The sequence below is a fragment of the Cervus elaphus genome, chromosome 7 (genome assembly GCF_910594005.1).
Source record: "Cervus elaphus chromosome 7, mCerEla1.1, whole genome shotgun sequence".
Classification (NCBI taxonomy): Eukaryota; Metazoa; Chordata; class Mammalia; order Artiodactyla; family Cervidae; genus Cervus; species Cervus elaphus.
This window is the reverse complement of record NC_057821.1, coordinates 27,357,044-27,365,834: the sequence shown is the minus strand read 5'-3', so window position 1 is coordinate 27,365,834 and position 8,791 is coordinate 27,357,044.

Below are 8,791 nucleotides of genomic sequence, written 5' to 3'. Positions count from 1 at the left end.
AAGCCAGGGTTTTCACTAGCCTCATAATACTAGAGGGTATTATGCTAAGTGAAATGTCACACAGAGAAAGAAAAGTACATCATTTCATTTATACATGAAATCTAAAATACAAAACAAATGAACAAACATATGAAAATAGAAACAGAAACATAGATACAGAGGAAAAACAAGTGGTTGCTGGAGGGAAAGAGGATGTGGAGATGAGTGAAATTAAGAGGTAAAAGCTTCTAGTTACAAAATGAGTCAGAAGGGTGAAGTGTACAGTGTGGGAAATTAAAGAAAAGAAAGAGAAACCTAAATGTGCTAAAACAGAGGGATTATTAGATAAATTATTGTATACCTGAATATATTACACAACACAGAAAAGCATGTTTTTATAGAATTTTTAATGACAATGGAAGAGCATATGATATAATTAGTTACATGGAAAAAAGAAGCTCAAATAAGTTAAAATACAAATTAATCTGAAAGTCAAAACATGCATTAAATTAATAATAATGATCTTTCATTGTGGTGTTATGCAGAATTAATTTTTTATTTTTCTAATATTTATGAAGAATTAATTTTTTGTATTTTCTAATATTTTCTGTGTTTGCACAGTGATTTTGCTTTTGCTTTTTTTTTTCTTTTTTTTTTTTTTTTGCTTTGGCTTTTAAATCATAAAAGTAGTAGATAGATAGATGCATAAGTAAAGATAGATACATAAAATTTCTCATAGGGAAACATTTATAGTCTTCTCTGCTTGATTTTGTGGTTTGAGTATGCCTGGATAGGCGAAAGTTGCCTAGAGTGTTGCAGGGAAGGTCTCATTGCATAAGAAGGATGCTCTGAGATGAGTGGCCTTTGGAGACTCTATTCATGGTGGTTCACTAGGCTACAACAGTTCACTTTACCATTTTGGTAGATTATACTATTACGTAATAAATATAATGCACATGAGCCGACAGACTTCTTTAATACTCCTGTTTGTTCATAAAGTAAATATTTATTCCATACTTACTGCATGCAATGTCCTATAGGTCAAGTAATACCTATTTAAAATGACATGAAATAACATATTTAAAAATCTAATACAAACCTTGAAAAATGTAACCCTCTGTCAGTAAACCCTTCCACAATTTCCTCAGAAATACTATGTTTTGTCTCATCTTCCTGTCCTGGTGCTCCTGGTAACAGTTATGGCAAAGGACAGCTCTGCCAGTCAAACTTTAAACATTTTTCCCTCCTATAAAAGCAATTCATGCTCAACACTGCATGCTGAAAACAGAGAAAAAGAATAATAAGAAAAAATTAATTACTCCTTTTTCTGGAGAGAAAAATCATTTAACATTTCAGTGTATTTTCTCCTAGTTTTTTGGCCATTTCATAGTTGTAATAAATGACAGCTAAATTGTAATGTACAGTTTTTTTAACTGACATTTGTAAATTAAAAAGTGTGCATACTGTTATAAAAATAAAAATTACAGACAATCATAAAGCTGAAAAGAAAAAGATTTCCGTTTGGAAATTCTGGAACTGGATCTTAACCATGTTAAAATTTCAGAGTTTGTTGTTAAATCTCATATATGTATAGAAAAGTGCACAAACCTTAGGTGCACAGCTTAATGTATTTTTATGTGAAGGTATATCAGTTAGACTCCACCTAGATCAAGATATAGAGCACTTTTAGCCCTCTAGAAAGCTCTTTTTTTGTTCCCTTTCCATATCACCCCCACCAAAAGTACTTATGGTTTGATTTCTATTCAAGGGTTGGTTTTCTCTGTTCTTCAGTTCAGTTGAGTTCAGTTGCTCAGTCATGTCCGACTCTTTGTGACCCATGAACTGCAGCACGCCAGATCTCCCTGTCCATCATCAACTCCCGGAGTTTACCCAAACCCATGTCCATTGAGTCGGTGATGCCATCCAACCATCTCATCCACTGTCGTCCCCTTCTCCTCCTGCCCTCAATCTTTCCCAGCATCAGAGTCTTTTCAAATGAGTCAGCTCTTTGCATCAGGTAGCCAAAGAATTGGAGTTTCAGCTTCAACATCAGTCCTACCAATGAACACCCAGGACTGATCTCCTTTAGGATGGACTGGTTGGATCTCCTTGCAGTCCAAGGGACTCTCAAGAGTCTTCTCCAACACCACAGTTCAAAAGCATCAATTCTTCAGCTGTCAGCTTTCTTTATAGTCCAGCTCTCACATCCATACACGACCACTGGAAAAACCATAGCCTTGACTAGAGAGACCTTTGTTGACAAAGTAATGTCTCTGCTTTTTAATATGCTGTCTAGGTTGGTCATAACTTTCCTTCCAAGGAGTAAGCGTCTTTTAATTTCATGGCTGCAGTCACCATCTGCAGTGATTTTGGAGCCCAGAAAAATAAAGTCAGCCACTGTTTCCACTGTTTCCACATCTATTTCCCATGAAGTTATGGAACCAGATGCCATGATCTTAGTTTTCTGAATGTTGAGTTTTAAGCCAACTTTTTCACTCTCCTCTTTCACTTGCATCAAGAGGCTCTTTAGTCCTTCTTCACTTTCTGCCATAAGGGTGGTGTCATCTGCATATCTGAAGTTATTTATATTTCTCCTGGCAATCTTGATTCCAGCTTGTGCTTCCTCCAGCCCAGCATTTCTCATGATGTATTCTGCATATAAGTTAGACTTTATATAAATGGAATTATAGGTTATATACTCTGCTGTCTGGCTTCTTTAACTTAAAATTATGAGGTGAGATTCATCCATGTTGTTGTGCTTGCAACTGTAGCTTATTCTTTTTCATTGCTGCACAATATTCCATTTTAGAAATATACTACAACTTATTTATCTATTCCTCTGTCATGAACATCTGAGTTATATATAATGTTTGGTTCTTATAAATAAAGTTTCTATGAGCACTCATACATATTGTTTGATAAGTATTTGCACCAAGTTCTGTTGGGTATTTATCTGGGAGTGAAATTGCTGGGTCATAGCTAGACTATGTTTAGCTTAAGTAGATACTTACCAAATAGTTTTCAAAAATGGCTACAATAGTTTACACTCCCACAGCCAGTGTATAAGAGTTCTAGCTGCATGTATTCTTTGAAAATGCCTGTTGTTGGATGATGAGGTAGTGCTTAGAGGGTATGACATTAAAGATGATTGACTTGGACCATAAAGAAAGCTGAGTGCCAAAGAATGGATGGTTTTGAAATGTGGTATTGGAGAAGATTCTTGAGAGTCCCTTGAACTGCAAGGAAATGAAACCAGTCAATCCTAAAGGAAATTAGTCCTGAATATTCATTGGAAGTATTGATGCTGAAGCTGAAGCTCCAATTCTTTGGCCACCTGATGCAAAGAGCTGACTCACTGGAAAAGACTCTGATGCTGGGAAAGATTGAGGGCAGGAGGAGAAGGGGATGACAGAGGATGAGGTTGTTGGATGGCATCACTGACTCAATGGACAGAGTTTGAGCAGGCTCTGGGATTTGGTGATAGACAGAGAGGCCTGGCGTGCTGCAGTTCATGGGGTCGCAAAGAGTTGTACACTACTGAGCAACTGAACCGAACTGAACTGACTTCACTCATTGTGAACTTACTTAACAATTGTATCTGACCGTCTGGTCTTATTATCACATCTGTTGATAAGAAACAAATTACCCCAAAATCTAGCAGCTCAAGACAACAAACATTCATTATCTCACTTATTTTCTAAGGGTCAAAAACATTTTTTTGAGGGTAAGCGTAGCTTAGCTGGGTGGTTCTTGTTTAAAGTCTTTTATGAAATTGCAGTCAAGCTGTTGACTGGGGTTGCAGTCATTTGAAGGCTTGATCAGGGCTGAAAGGTGTGTTTCCAAGATATCTTACTCATGGCCGTTGGAAGAAGGCTTTGATTCCTTGCCATATGGGCTTCCTTAGGAGGGCTGCTCATGACATGATAGCTAGTTTTCTTTTGTGAGTGATCCAAGAGAGAGATGAAGAGAGCAATAAGACAAAGGCCTCACTGTCTTTTAAAATCAAACTTTGAGGGGGTGGGTGGTCCTAAGATGGAGGAGGAATAGGACCGGGAGACCAATTTCTCCCCAACAAATTCATCGAAAGATCATTTGAATGCTGAGTAAATACCACAAAACAACTTCTGAATGCTGGCGGAGGACACCAGGCACCCAGAAAGCCAGCCCATTGTCTTTGAAAGGAGGAAGGACAAAATATAAAAGATAAAAAGAGAGACAAAAGTGTTAGGGATGGAGACCCCACCCAGGGAGGGAGTCGTAAAAAAGAAGTTTCCAAACACCAGGAAATCCTTTCACCGGTGGGTCTGTGGGGAGTTTTGGAATCTCAGAGGGCAATATAACCGGAAGAAAAAAACTAAATAAATAAAACCCAGAGATTACGCATGTAACTGCAACTCCCAGTGGAGAAGTAGCCCAGATGCTCACGTCTGCCACCAGCAAGCCGGGGCTGAACAGGGAGGCGCGGACTGTATTGCCTAGGGTAAGGACCTGGCCTGAATGCCCCGAGGGCAATCTGAGGGAGCTAACGTGAGAAAGCAACCTAAACTGTAGGATAGCCAGAGAGAAAGGGAGAAAAAAAAAAAAAAAAAAAAAGGAAGAAAGAGAGAGAACTTTCCCACGAAAAGCTCTAACCTAAGGCACTGCCGGCCTGCTCACAGAACAAAGGAATGAGCGAATACCAGAGGAGAGCTAGCTGGCAGTGAACCGGCCCATCCTCCGACAGAGGCAGAGAGGCAGGCAGGCGACAGCCAGAGCCAGAAGGAAAGGGGTAAGCTTGGCCCCAGAGATGGCATCCTCTACCAAACTGCAAGCAGGCTCCCAGTTGCTAACCAAGTCTTCCTGGGATCCTGGATGGTTGACATACACCAGGAGGGTCACAGCCAGAGATCAGCTCCCCAGAGGAGACACACGGCACACCTGAGACGGTGCTCCCACTGCGCACCTGGGAAACCGAGCGGCCAGGACCGGGGAGATGATAAGACGCACCGCCCCACCTGGGGAGAGTGAGCTCACCAAGCACCTGGTTGCCTGAGCTGCTCGGACCTGGGAAGGGCACAGAACGCAGGCCCAACCGAGTCTGTGCCTTTGTGGAGTACTCAGGAACCTGAACCTGAGTGGCTTAGACCTGGGAAGTGCACGCAACCCAAGGCCTGCTTTAGACAGTTCCCTGCAGAGCAACGTGGAGCTTGAGCAGTGTTGACGGGGAAAGCACACATGTGGGGAGCGGGGGCAGACCCAGTGTGGCCCAGACACTGTGAGCACTCCCCACACACGCCAGTGACATTTGTTTGCAGTTTTCCTCCCTCCCCGCAGCACAACTGAACAAGTGAGCCTAAATAAAGGACAACCTTTGCCCCCTTGTGTCAGGGTGGATGTTAGACACTGAAGAGACTTGCAAACAGAGAAAGCCAAAATAAACAAAGAAGAAGGAACTGCTTTGAAAGTGACAGGTGCAACAGATTAAAACCCTGTAGTTAGCACTGACTACATTGGAAGGGACCTATAGACCTTGAGAAGAAGTATAAGCTGGAACAAGGAACTATCTGAAACTGAACTGCCCTCAACACTGCCCTCAACAGCTCCAGAGAAATTCCTAGATATATTTTACTATTATCATTTTTAACTTTAAATTAAAAAAATTTTTTTTAAGCTCTTTATTACTCCTTTAATTTTCATTTTTAAAACTTACTATTACCTTGTAAAAAAATCCCTATTTTTAAAGCAAATTTCATATTTTTTCTTTTATAACTTTTGCGGTTTTGTTTGTATTGTATTTTTGAGAGTCTAACCTCTACTCTAGATTTTTAATCTTTGCTTTTTGGTATTTGTTATCAATTTTGTACCTTTAAGAATCCAATCTTCAGTACCCATTTTTACTTAGGAGTGTGATTACTGGCTTGATTGCTCTCTCCCCTTTTGACTCTCCTTTTTCTCCCCCATGTTACCTCTATCTCCTCACTCCCCTTTCTCTTCTCTTCTCTACTTAATTCTATGAATCTCTTTGGGTATTCCAGGCTGTGGAGAACATTTAGGGAACTGATCACTAGCTAGATTGGTCTCTCTCCTTTTAACTCCGTCTCCTCTCCTCCTGGTCATCTCTACCTCCTTCCTCCCTCTTCTCTTCTCTGTGGAACTCTGTGAACCTCTTTGAGTGTTCCAGACTGTGGAGAGCAAATAGAGAATTGATTACTGACTAGATTGCTCTCTCCCTTTTTGATTTCCCCTCTTCTCCTCCTGGTCACCTCTATCTCCCTCCTCCCTCTTCTCTTCTCCATGTGACTCTGTGAACCTCTCTGGGTGTCCCTCACTGTGGAGAATCTTTTCACCACTAACCTAGATGTTTTATCATCTGTGCTGTATGGATGGAAAAGTCTTGAGGCTACTGTAAGAATAAGACTGAAAGCCGGAGGCAGGAGGCTTAAATCCAAAACTTGAGAACACCAGAAAACTCCTGACTCCAGGGAACATTAATTGACAAGAGCTCATCCATACCTACACTGAAACCAAGCTCCACCCAAGAGCCAAGAAGTTTCAGAACAAGACATACCACGCTAATTCTCCAACCAAACAGGAACATAACCCTGAGCGCAAAAGTACAGGTGGTCAAAAGTCACACCAAACCCATAGGCACCTCAAAACTCACTACTTGACATTTCATTGCACTCCAGAGAGAAGAGATCCAGCTCTACCCACCAGAACACTGACACAAGTTTCCCTAACCAGGAAACCTTGACAAGTCACTCATCCAACCCCACCCACAGGGAGGAACCTCCACAATAAAGAGAACCCACAAACTTCTAGCATACAGAAAGGCCACCCCAAACACGGAAACCTAAACAAGTTGAAAAGCAGAGAAATATTCAGCAGGTAAAGGAACATGATAAGAGCACAGCAAACCAAACAAAAGAGGAGGAGATAGGGATTCTACCTGAAAAAGAATTCAGAATAATGATAGTAAAAATGCTCCAAAATCTTGAAAACAAAATGGAGTTACAGATAAATAGTCTGGAGACAAGGATTGAGACGATGCAAGAAAAGTTTAACAAGGACCTAGAAGAAATAAAAAAAAGTCAATCAACAATGAATAATGCAATAACTGAGATCAAAAGCACTCTGGAGGGAACCAACAGTAGAATAACTGAAGCAGAAGATAGGATAAGTGAGGTGGAAGATAGAATGATGGAGATAAATGAAGCAGAGAGGAAAAAAGAAAAAAGAATGAAAAGAAATGAGGACAACCTCAGAGACCTCTGGGACAATGTCAAATGCCCCAACATTTGAATCATAGGAGTCCCAGAAGAAGAAGACAGAAAGGCCATGAGAAAATACTTGAGGAGATAATAGTTGAAAACTTCCCTAAAATGGGGAAGGAAATAGCCACCCAAGTCCAAGAAACCCACAGAGAGTCTCAAACAGGATAAACCCAAGGCAAAACACCCCAAGACACATATTAGTAAAATTAATGAAGATCAAAGACAAAGAACAAATATTAAAAGCCACAAGGAAAAAACAACAAATAACTCACAAGGGGATTCCCATGAGGATAACAGCTGATCTTTCAATAGAAACTCTTCAAGCCAGAAGGCAATGGCAGGACATGCTTAAAGTGATGATAGAGAAAAACCTATAACCCAGATTATTGTACCAAACAAGGATCTCATTCAAATATGAAGGAGAAATCAAAAGCTTTACAGACAAGCAAAAACTCAGAGAATTCAGCACCACCAAACCAGCTCTTCAACAAATGCTAAAGTATCTTCTCTAGACAGGAAACAAATAAAAGGTTTATAAACTCAAACCCAAAATAACAAAGTAAATGGCAACAGGATCATATTTATCAATAATTACATTAAATGTAAATGGGTTAAATGTCCCAACCAAAAGACAAAGACTGGTTGAATGGATTAAAAAAAAAAGACCTCTATATATGCTGTCTACAAGAGACCCACCTGGAAACAAGGGACACATACAGACTGAAAGTGAAGGGCTGGAAAAACCTATATCACACAAATGGAGACCAAAAGAAAGCTGGAGTAGCAATACTCATATCAGACAAAATAGATTTTGAAATAAAAGCCATGAAAGAGACAAAGAAAGACACTACATAATGATCAAAGGATCAATCCAAGAAGAAGATATAACAGTTATAAATATATATGCACCCAACATAGGAGCACCGTGATATGTAAGGCAAATGCTAACAAGTATGAAAGGGGAAATTAACAGTAACACAATAATAGTGGGAGCCTTTAATACCCTACTCACACCTATGGATAGATCAACTAACCAGAAAATTAGCAAGGAAATACAAACCTTAAATGACACAATGGACCAGTTAGACCTAATTGATATCTATAGGACATTTCACCCCAGAACAATGAATTTCACCTTTTTGTCAAGTGCACACGAACCTTCTCCAGGATATGCCACATCCTAGGCCATAAATCTAGCCTTGGTAAATTAAAAAAAAATTGAAATCATTCCAAGCATCTTTTCTGATCGCAATGTGGTAAGATTAGATGTCAACTACACGAAAAAAACTAATAAAAATACAAACAGATAGAGGCTAAAAAACACACTTCTGAATAACCAGAAAATCACAGAAGAAACCAAAAGGAATCAAAATATGCATAGAAATGAATGAAAATGAAAAGACTGTAACCCAAAACCTATGAGACTCAGTAAAAGCAGTACTAAGGGGAAAGTTCATAGCAATACAAGCCTACCTCAAAAAACAGGAGAAAAATCAAATAAATAACCGAACTCTACACCTAAAGCAACTAGCAAACGAAGAAATGAAGCACTTCATGGT